Raw genomic sequence first — 11,527 nt, 5'->3', positions numbered from 1 at the left:
GCAATTTGGCAATCAGACCCTCAATGTGAATAGCTGCAATTTGATTCGATGGCACACACCCAAATTGCCCCACCATGAAGATCACCTGGCCCCAAAATCAGGCCAGGCCACTCATCAGATGTGCCAGACCATTGGAATCAATGGACAACCGTCGATCTAACTCTACATCCAGGTGTGGCCCACTTGGTGAGTAGATCAACCTGATTTATTTTTTTATTTTTTTGGTTTGGGGTATATTCATCATAGCTGGTTTACAATTTTCTTAGCTAGAATATCCTACAGAAGTGGCATGCCAGGGGGAAAGATAGTACAAAACCACAATGTTTTATATTACAATTTGGTGTTTGGTAGTCTTTATGAATTGAATTACAATATGAGTGAGTGATCAAGCGACTCGACGATCTTACCAAGTTGCAATCGTGTAATGCATGGTACTGAGTTTCCTAGAGATTCAGCTCGAATCGAGTTGACTCAGCTGAGTTTTGAATCAAGTCAGTCAGTTTTAGAACTATGGTTTTGAACATAAGAGATATGTCGTTTTTCACTGCGACAGGGATTGTTTCCAAGTGAATCTACTTTGGTTTGGAGTGAAGTGAGCCAAGCAGTAGTGAAAAAGGAGTGGGAGAAAGCTAGAGAAGCAAAGAGAGCCATTGAAGAGAATGAGAGGAAGTTGGACAGAGAAAGAAAGGCTGAAGGAGATTCTTGTTACTAAGAAATTGTCTCTGCTGCAGATATGTCATCGACTGCTTCTATCGAGCCACATTGCAGCAACTCGAGGTCCAAGGATCCTTCTGTCTTGAAATGTTTTTTTAACCATTAGTCTTTGTTTATCAATATATCCTGCCTTATGGGGTGTCTGTTTAAGTTTTCTTTGTCTGCGTTGCTGACAGGGTTCATGAATTGTCTTGTTTATGGAAAATTGGAAACATGGATCATGACCGTTTAATAGACGGCTGTGAGTCATCTGGGCAAGGTGATTGCTATTGTGTTTTCCAAAATCATGGATCATGACCGTTTAATAGACGGCCGAGAGTGAAAGCTATAGTGCCGAGCCCAATTTCTTTCAATCCTCACCATCCATGAGATTTTCCTTATCTTGTACTATATCTAAAATGTTTGGCAATTGCTTTTGCTTTTGCATGCATGTACGCAAATGTTTGGCAATTGTTTGGCAATTGCTTTTGCATGCATGTATGCAAAGCTTATACTGAAACCCAGTCTAAACATGGATCAGGATAATTCTAGGCCGACTCATTCAACCATACCTTTCGCAGTAGTGGCTGATTCTGATAAGATGCCTGATTTTCAGAGGAAAATAGTAAAGATTTACAGGTTTTGATGAGAAATGAGAGTCCATAATGGAATTTCCCGAAACAATGGTTTTGTATGCGAGTAAGAGAATCGAAAATGGTGGTGGATGTAGTTCAAATGCTTCACAGTGTGAGAGGTAAGAGAATGCCAAATTCTGATCAGTTGATCAGGAGAAAAAGATGATGTATCACAGCCAGATTCATGCCCACAAGCTCTCGTTAAGCAGTTTCATGCAACTTTTACCAGCATTCTGGTCATTGAACCCCCTTTCATTGCATTATGTTTTCAAACAAGTCGTAATCAGGTAACCAGATCTCTCTCAAGAATATGACTTCCTGGAATTGTTGTTTCATATGTCACTATGTTGCTGTTTTCTTAATAATTGTATGTTCTTTTCTGAGAAAAAAAAAATTTACGCAAATGTTTGGCTAATACCTTTCCATGGATGTATGCAGATGCCCGAGGACATTCCAGCAAGTCAAAAAAGAGCACGCTTGAGAAAGAAGCTCGAAACTTATTTTTAGGTGCTGCTCCCTTGCTGACATGTCTGTTGGGAACAACTGCATTGTTTGCAAGGTAATTTTCTCAATATTTTTTAGGTTTCCATGCACACATTGCATATTCTCAAGCACTAAAAAAGCTTTACCAAGAATCCATAATCAGGGCCATTGATTTGATGTCGTCATATGGATGGTTCATATAGCCCAATCGTCAAGGCAAATGGACCATGGTAGCCATCATTCCACATTCAACAGGAAATATTCACATAACACAATTTATGGGATGTGGCCTATCCATGTGCTCCATATAAATTATTGTGACCATTTGCAGTGTATATGGTGATAAACATGTTTCACAGAAGTTCTAGGAAATTTTAAATATTTTTCCATGAACAAGGTCGCATTTGTGGCTCAGCTTCAACATAGGAATCTTGTTAGGCTCATGGGTTGCTGTTTGGTGGGCAATGAAAACTATTCATTTATGAATACCTTATGTTTGTTGCATCAAACAAAATTGATGCGGACACAGGTGCATTCAAGGTGAACCAACAAAGAAAGCGCCAATCACAAGTGCCGTCCTTGTGGATAGGCGAATATTGAGGAGCTGAAGACCTTTCACATGTGATTGGACATATAGAAGACCCCACTTAGGGAAGACACATATGAAGGAAGATTGGAGAAAGAAGACCGAGTGCCTAAACTTTTCCATACTTATGTTATTTGCGCGTTTTTTGACTTAGTTAGGGGTCTTTTAGTAATCTTATATCTTTATTTGCTTATCCTAGGGGTATTTTAGTAATTTTATGTCTTTATTTGCTTATTTAAGTGGGATAAAGCTCTAAACACGAATGTCAACTATTGATTAATGAAAAGCAAACCCTTTGGTTGCCTCCTTCCTCTTTTCTCTCTCATGGTGCTTCTCTCCCCTTGATCTTCTTCTTCTAATTTCTTCTTGTGCCCCTCCAACTTCTTCAAGTTAATAATTTTCTTCCTTCTATTTTTCAGTTTTGGCTAATCCTTCTTCGATCAAAATCTTGAGAACCGATCTAAACCCTAAATCCCCAAATTCTCAAATCCCTAATTCGAGAAACTTCTTGGTTCTTCGGACTAGTGATCTTCATTGATCGATTGGGTGTGACCATGCAAGATCGGGAAGTCTCATCCCTCGCCGGATCTAACCCAAGTAGTAATTGAATTCCATAACACGTGGTTGTAGTGATGGCCCGCTCCATTGCATGTTTTCTTTATGATTTTCTCAGTTATGATGATTACTGTTAGAACTTTAGATCATTTATTCCTTTTATTTCTGCTGTTTAATTGTGTCCATGAGCATGCATCATAATTAGGGCTGTCCTGCGTCAAATTTGGTATCAAAGCTAGGGCTTGCATGGTTTTTGTCTAGATCGAGTTATCAAATTAGGGTTTTGATTTTTAGGTTTAACTCAGGAAAGTTCCAGGTTTAGAAAGTTCCTAATCTGGAAAATTTCCAGATTTGAGTTGTTTCCTGTTTCAACTTAATTTTGTCAGTTTATAGTAGTTTTGCATTCATCGCATTCATCTTGAAAGTCATAACACCTAGTAGTCTAGTTAGGTAGAGTTTGGTTCAAGTCTTCATTGTATGCCCACGAGAAGAGGTAGAGGTTTCGGACTTCAACCTACCATGAATAACGAGCAATTATCTGAGCAACTTGCTTAATTCATACAAAAGATAACCGCTCTAGAAGTGGGTCAAAGGCATGAGTTTGCCCGCCTTGAGAACCAAATTACCACTACCATGACTAAGGTGGAGCAACTAGAGGCATCCCAAAAGGAAAACCCCGCTGTAGGGGAAGATGCGCACTCCCAAGTGGAAGGAATCATTGAAGAACGCGCTGCCACACGTGGTGGTAGTGAGGATAGAGATCGTGGTAACGGTCGTGGTGTGGTGCGAGAGGTACGAGCCACATATGGTCATCAAGACCGTTATGATCCAGATGAGCGTGCGATGAAGAGTGTGAGAGTTGAGGCCCCGAGTTTTGATGGACGCTTGGATCCCAAGGCGTTCCTTGATTGGGTTACTGACATGGACCACTACTTTGAGTGGTATGGCATGTCAGAAAATCGTCAAATGCGGTTTGCTAAGATGAAGCTTGTGGGTCAAGCCAAGCTCTTCTGGACTAACACCGAGCGTATGATAGAGAGAGTTGGTAGAGCCTCTATCACACATTGGTTTGAGATGAAAGAGAAGTTAAAGGAGAAGTACCTTCCTCTCTCATACTGTCAGAAGCTCCTTGACCAATGACAATCCTTACGCCAAGGGTCAATGCCTGCCGCTGACTACATCGCTAAATTTGAAGAGTATGTGATGCGATGTGATATCCGAGAACACCCTCTTGTAACGCTCTCGCGTTTCAAGATGAGCCTTTGTGCGAATCTTCAGCGCGAGCTTATTACTCGGCTCTTAACGGACTTAGATGAAGCATATCAAGTCGTGCAGGAGTTAGAACAATATCTGAAGGCTCTTGTCGTTCGTCGTTTTGAGTCCCGAGACTCCAGTGCTAGATTTAGTTTCCAAGGAACTAGACCTAATATTGGTAGTCAACCTAGGGCACAGGCGACCATTCCGCTTAGGCCTAGGGAGGACAAGGGCAAAGGGGTTCTTGGTGCCGGTCCTAGTAACATGAGCCAAGTGAGGTGCTATGAGTGTGGCAACATTGGCCACATGTCTAATCAGTGTCCTACGAAGAATTGTGGGAGAGCCTTAGTTATAGGCGAGCCACACGAGGGTGCAGATGACTAGGGTGATTATGAAGTTGAAGAGTATCACCCTGAAAGATGACTTACTGATGAAGAAGTGGATGGAGAAGCAACGCTTGCAGTAGTCAGGCGTGTGTTAGCTCAGTCTAGAAGTAGTGCTGATTGGCGTCGAAGCACTATCTTCTACACTATTGCCAAGTGTGGTGAAAAGAATTGTAAGGTGATAGTGGACAGTGGAAGTTGTCAGAATGTGATTTCCACTAGCACCTTAGATCGCTTAAAACTGAAATCTACACCTCATCCAGACCCGTATAAAGTTTCTTGGGTTGACAAGACATCCCTACCTGTCACTCAGCAATGTTTAATCCCCATCGAGTTTGGGTCATACAAAGAGTCCCTGTGGTGTGATGTTTTACCTATGGATGTGGGACATGTTATCCTAGGTAGATCGTGGCTATTCGATAATGATGTCATGATTTTTGGCCGTTCGAATGCGTATACTTTTATGTATAATGGTAAAAAGATCAAACTTAATCCCATGCCACCTGAGAATACACTAGGGAAGAAGAAGGATGAGAAGGCAAGTGAGCCTAGAGAAATGAGAAAATCCAAACCTAAGTCTTTACATATAATCAGCGCAAGAGAGTTTGAAAAAGAGGCTAAGGAGGATTCTATGGTGCATGCCCTTGTGGCTAGAGAAATTACACCTGAGGTTCCATCAGAGTTGCCCTGTGAGGTGACCTCGGTCCTGAAGGAATACAATGATGTATTTCCTGAAGACTTACCGAATGAGTTGCCACCTATGAGGGACATACAGCATGCCATTGATCTTGTCCCAGGGTCTACTCTACCGAACCTTCCTCACTACAGGATGAACCCTGCAGCGCATGCAGAGTTGAAGAAGCAAGTTGATGAGCTTCTGTAAAAGGGTTTCATCTAAGAGAGTATGAGCTCGTGTGCCGTGCCTGCATTGTTGACGCTAAAGAAAGACGGCACGTGGCGCATGTGTGTGGACAGCCGTGCTATAAATAAAATTACTGTCAAGTATAGGTTCCCTATATCTAGACTTGATGATATGCTTGACATGATGACCAGGTCCACTATATTCTCTAAGATAGACCTCAAGAGTGGATATCACCAAATTCGTATACGCCCAGGAGATGAGTGGAAGACGGCGTTTAAGACGAAAGATGGGCTGTATGAGTGGTTGGTCATGCCCTTCGACTTGACTAACGCACCCAGTACTTTCACGCGGGTGATGACACAAACTTTGAGGTCGTTCATAGAAAAATTTCTAGTGGTGTACTTTGACGATATTCTTATTTATAGTACCACTAAGGAATCACACCTTGAACATTTAAAGAAGGTCTGTAGTGTCCTTAGGAAGGAAAAGTTGTACGCTAATCTTAAGAAATGTGCATTCATGTCTAACCAAGTTGTGTTCTTAGGATTTATAGTGTCATCTGAAGGGATGCGCGCAGACCCTGAAAAAGTCAGGGTCATAGTTGAGTGGCCAGAACCAAGGAACATTCATGAGGTGTGAAGTTTTCACGGCCTAGCAACTTTTTATCGTCGGTTCATTAGGGGTTTTAGCACGATCATGGCTCCCATTACCGAGTGCATGAAAAAGGGAGAGTTCGTGTGGTCTAAAGCCGCTGTCAAGGCTTTTAAAAAAATTAAGGGTAAGATGATGGAAGCTCCTGTCATGCGTCTACCTGACTTTTCTACAGTCTTTGTAGTAGCGTGCGATGCGTCTGGTGTCGGTATAGGTGGAGTGTTGAGTCAAGAAGGACACCCAGTGACTTATTTCAGTGAGAAACTGAATGAGGCAAAACAAAAATACTCGACTTACGACAAAGAATTTTATGCAGTAGTGTAATCCCTGAGACATTGGCGATACTACCTCCTACCGCAAGAATTCGTTTTGTTTTCTGACCATGAGACTTTGAGATATTTGCATTCTCAGAAGAAACTCAACCCAAAGCATGCCAAGTGGGTAGCGTTTCTTCAGGAATATTCGTATGTTTTGAAACACAAGGCCAGAGTTGAAAACAAACCAGCGGATGCCCTTAGTAGGAGAGTGGTGTTGCTCAACTCCTTGAGTGTAGAGGTAGTCGGATTTGAGCAACTGAAAAATGAATACCCTATATGTCCTGATTTTGGGGGTACTTACGCGTCGCTCTCTAGTGACCAGCATATTATGGGTGAATATATTCTTAAAGATGGCTTTCTTTTCAAGGGAGACAGACTTTGTATTCCTCGTATGTCCCTTCGTGAATTCCTCATCTGGGAGCTTCATTCAGGAGGGATAGCTGGCCATTTTGGTCTTGATAAGACCATTGCCCTCGTGGAAAATCGTTTCTATTGGCCAAGCCTCAAGCGAGATGTAGCCAAAGTTTTAGGGCAGTGTTGAACATGTCAGCTGGCAAAGCAAAGAAAGCAAAATACCGGGCTATACATGCCATTGCTAGTGCCACATGCTCCATGGCAGGACATTAGTATGAACTTCGTGCTCGGGCTTCCCAAGACTATAAAAAGCACGATTCCGTTTTTTTCGTTGTGGACCGTTTTTTTTTAAATGGTTCATTTCCTCCCATGTTCGAAGACGTCAGATGCGTCTCATGTTGCTCGTCTTTTTTTTGATGGTGTGGTGCGTCTCCATGGGTTACCTAAAACTATAGTGTCTGATCATGATGTTCGATTTACTAGCTATTTTTGGAAGACACTGTGGCACATTATGGGAACTCGTTTGCAATTTTCTACTGTTTACCACCCACAAACAGGTGGTCAAACTGAAGTGGTAAACCGTAGCCTTGGAAATTTTCTACGTTGTCTAGTGGGTGAACATGTTAAGACTTGGGACCTAATTTTACCAACTGCTGAACTTGCTTATAATGGGTCAGTTAATAGATCTACAAGGTTGAGTCATTTTGAAATTGTAAGTGGTTATAAACCTAGAATGCCCATAGATCTCTTACCTATGTCTGTTACCCAAAGGTCTTTTGAGTCAGCCGATGCATTCGCACGCCATATTCATGATTTGCATACACATATTAGACAGCGGTTAAATAAGAGCAATGATGATTATAAAGTTTCAGCTGATTCTCATCGTAAAGTGCAAGAATTTCAAAAAGGAGACTATGTAATGGTGCGAATAAGGCCAAAGCGATTCTCTTAAGGATCTGCAAAGAAATTACAAGCGCGTAGTGCTGGACCATTCAAGATATTACAAAAGGTTGGGTCCAACGCGTATCGGGTTGACCTTCCACCTGAAATGAGCAGTAATCCAACTTTTAATGTGGAAGATTTAGTCTGTGCCCATACTCCCATTGTTGATACATCGTCCCTTTCATGGCTTTTTTTTGAGTTTGCTACCCAACCCGTTCTACCACCTCCTCCACCCATTACACATAAAGAAGCAATTGAAGAAATCTTGGATGATGAGATAGTATCCACGAGAGATGGGGGTTTCCAAAGGTATCTTGTCAGGTGGAAAAACAAACCATCGTCTGAATCTACGTGGCTGTCGGGCAACGCATTGCAAGGTATTGATTCATATCTACTCGAGCGCTACAAAAGTTTCAACTTGTCGGAGTCGAGTTTTTCTCACCCGAGGGGAATTGATGCGGACACAGGTACATTCAAGGTGTATCAACGAAGAAAGCACCAACCACAAGTGCCGTCCTTGTGGATAGACGAATATTGAGGAGCTGAAGACCTTTCACATGTGATTGGACATATAGAAGACCCCACTTAGGGAAGACACATGTGAAGGAAGATTGGAGAAAGAAGATCGAGTGCCCAAACTTTCCCATACTTATATTATTTGCGCGTTTTTTGACTTAGTTAGGGGTCTTTTAGTAATCTTATATCTTTATTTGCTTATCCTAGGGGTATTTTAGTAATTTTATGTCTTTATTTGCTTATTTAAGTGGGATAAAGCCCTAAACACGAATGTCAACTATTGATTAATGAAAAGTAAACCCTTTGGTTGCCTCCTTCCTCTCTTCTTTCTCATGGTGCTTCTCTCCCCTTGATCTTCTTCTTCTAATTTCTTCTTGTGCCCCTCCAACTTCTTCAAGGTAATAATTTTCTTCCTTCTATTTTTCAGTTTTGGCTAATCCTTCTTTGATCAAAATCTTGAGAACCGATCTAAACCCTAAATCCTCAAATTCTCAAATCCCTAATCCGAGAAACTTCTTGGTTCTTCGGATTAATGATCTTCATTGATCGATTGGGTGTGACCATGCAAGATCGGGAGGTCTCATCCCTCGCCGGATCCAACCCAAGTAGTAATTGAATTCCATAACCCGTGGTTGTAGTGATGGCCCGCTCCATTGCATGTTTCCTTTATGATTTTCTCAGTTATGATGATTACTGTTAGAATTTTAGATCATTTATTCCTTTTATTTCCGCTGTTTAATTGTGTCCATGAGCATGCATCATAATTAGGGCTGTCCTGCGTCAAAAATGCTTTTAATTTAATCAATTGCATTCATTTGTATTGAAGTTGGCAGTGAAGGCAATTGTTGTAGCGGTCGAACCCTCTTTATCTTTGCCCCCTTCATTGGTTTTCAAGCTTATTCATATTTCATTATTTGACATGGAAGCTTACCGGAAGAGTTGAGGCCTTGGTGCAAAGCAAGAGTGCCATAGAAAAAGGTTCCTTTTTTAATGTTTTTTCATGCAGAATTCTCCCGTCTTCATTGATGATTTCATTGAATTGAAGTTGGGTTTCTTAGGAAATTGGTTTGGGATCTGTTTGATAGTATTTTGATGTTTGTTGAGTTGAATTATTGAAGAAGCGATGACCAAGAAAAGGAGGCGGTTGATTGATAAACAGCCTGATGACAGTAGTGGAGGTGATTCGAGTGGGAGCCATGATCTTGAAACACAACTCAAGTTTGATGGTAAGGATTCCAAAGAACTAAGTGGGTTTTTCTTTTTCACTTTCCGTTTTTTTCCCTTCTTTCTGGAAGATTGAATTTGAAATAGCATTTGGTTGTTTTGTTTCTTTGAATTTAGCTCTCAAATGTTAGAAAACGGTAACTTTAATTTTGGATTTTTAAATTCATAGGGCCTCAGCTGTAGAAATTCAAAACCCAAATCCAATTTTGGATTTTTGGATTCAAATTTGTTTGATAGTAATATAATTTTATTTTATTTTTTAAAAATAGACGTTGCTATGGCTATTGCTCTTGATTAGAGCTGGGCATCGGTTCTGGTCGGATCGGATTAGGTTCAACTCGACCTGATCCGAAATTCTAAAGGCTTGACCCGAATCCCATTCGATCTGTGGCCGGATCTGGGTCACATGATTCGGACAGATCCGATGCATGGTTTTCGTGACTCGAACAGTGTCCAACTCAGTTAGGAAAACCGAGTCGAATCGGGTTGAGTAGAATTCGGATATATAAATTTAATTAAATTGTTTCATGTGGTGTAGTCTACTTTAACCTTTAATATACCTACGTTTTATACTCAATGGTTAAAATAATATGTAAAAATTGATGAACGGCTTAGATAAAACATACACATCAAGGTGGGCCCTACATGGGTATGAAAGAACTTTCAATCTAACGTACCGAGCGACGAGCGTTTTTATTAAATCTTACGTGCAGTGCACGAAAATCAAAGATTCAAAGTACTTGCCTTTTACGCAAGCGGAGCTGTACTAGGTAATTTCTTAAGCCAAGTGAGTAAGGTCTGTACATCTAATCATAGGGTATGTGTTATATCAAAACTGTTCATCCATTTTCCAACCTCGTCTTAAGGCTTGAGACAAAAAATAAGACGGATCTAACTATCAAGTGGACCACACAAATGATTTGACAGTGAAAATTATTCTCTGCTGCTATTTGTGGTGTGGGCCACATGATCTTTGGATATTTTTTTTTTTTTTCATAATACTCTATAATTATCTCTAAAAGCATATGAACGGTGTAGATATTATAAATACATCACTGTGGGGGCCATAACTTTGATCTCCTTTGAATCGTCCGTATAGCACGGCGCTCAAGGAGCGCCTCCTTGCCAGACGTATTACAGCTGTACGCTGGAAATGGACTGGCTACTCCCCTGGCTACCGGACGTCCGTACTCTATGGGCCCCACCATGATGTATGTATTTCATCCATGCCCTCCATCTATTTTTATAAATAGTTTTAAGTCATTAGGAAAAAAAAAAGGTATATTAAAATCTCAAGTGGACCACATTATAGAAAACAGTGTTGAATAAATTTTGACCATTAAAAACATTATGTAGGCCATAAAAGTTTTCGATCAAGCTGGTATTTATTTTTTCCCTTCATCTGGGTCCTCATGACTTAGATCAACATATTTTATACAATCTATATGTTTTATCCACATCATCCATCTATTTTTAGGAAAATTATGGTAAAAAATAAAAAATATATTTTATACTACCTGCTCGCCTATCGGTTCGGGTCTGTTCGGTGCGGTTCGGGTCCCATCGGTTCGGGTATACGCGTCGAGTCGGTCCGGACAGAGGTCTATCCGGACCCGAGCCGAAAAAAATCAGATCTGAAAACCACAACCCGATCAGGCCCGATCTTGGCCGTCGGTTCTGTTCGGAACGGGCCGGATCGGGTCACAAATGCACACCTCTACTCTTGATCTAGAAACCGTAGTTGTTGCTCATTTAGCCTATTGCTATGGCTCTTGTTGTAGTTTTAGCTACAAATATAATCGGTAGCTGTATGTACATTTGAGCTACGGAAAATGTACCTACAGATTTAATCTGTAGCGATATAGTATGGTAGTAATTGCTACGAACATGCTACAGATGATAACCGTAGCCATAGATACTTAGCTACGGCTTTACTGTAGCCTTTGCCTTTTTCAAGATGTTAACTGAACGCTCGCGACGGCCACAGACCGTCAGTGTTTTAGATGGTTTGTCAGCATCACCTCAGTCCATAGCAGACTTTGTTGTCCATCTATAATGACGGTCCATAACCG

At 41.0% G+C, this 11,527-nt stretch overlaps 2 long non-coding RNA genes across 3 annotated transcripts; one reads left to right on the top strand and one right to left on the bottom strand.

Moving 5' to 3' along the window:
* Positions 1 to 204: 204 nt before the first annotated feature.
* Positions 205 to 1,913, bottom strand: LOC131235460 (uncharacterized). Its single transcript, XR_009166143.1, has 2 exons — positions 1,804 to 1,913; positions 205 to 980 (listed from the first exon to the last, which is right to left on the bottom strand). It is a non-coding gene; the product is annotated as an uncharacterized LOC131235460 (long non-coding RNA).
* On the top strand, positions 1,003 to 9,504 carry LOC131235459 (uncharacterized). 2 transcript variants are annotated; one of them, XR_009166141.1, is made up of 3 exons: positions 1,003 to 1,615; positions 1,767 to 1,887; positions 9,238 to 9,504. It is a non-coding gene; the product is annotated as an uncharacterized LOC131235459 (long non-coding RNA). The 2 variants fall into 2 exon arrangements; XR_009166142.1 differs by having other exon boundaries at positions 9,158 to 9,240.
* Positions 9,505 to 11,527: the final 2,023 nt, after the last annotated feature.

Source organism: Magnolia sinica, chromosome 19, assembly GCF_029962835.1.
Source record: "Magnolia sinica isolate HGM2019 chromosome 19, MsV1, whole genome shotgun sequence".
Lineage (NCBI taxonomy): Eukaryota > Viridiplantae > Streptophyta > Magnoliopsida > Magnoliales > Magnoliaceae > Magnolia > Magnolia sinica.
This window is presented reverse-complemented; position numbering and strand designations above follow the sequence as displayed.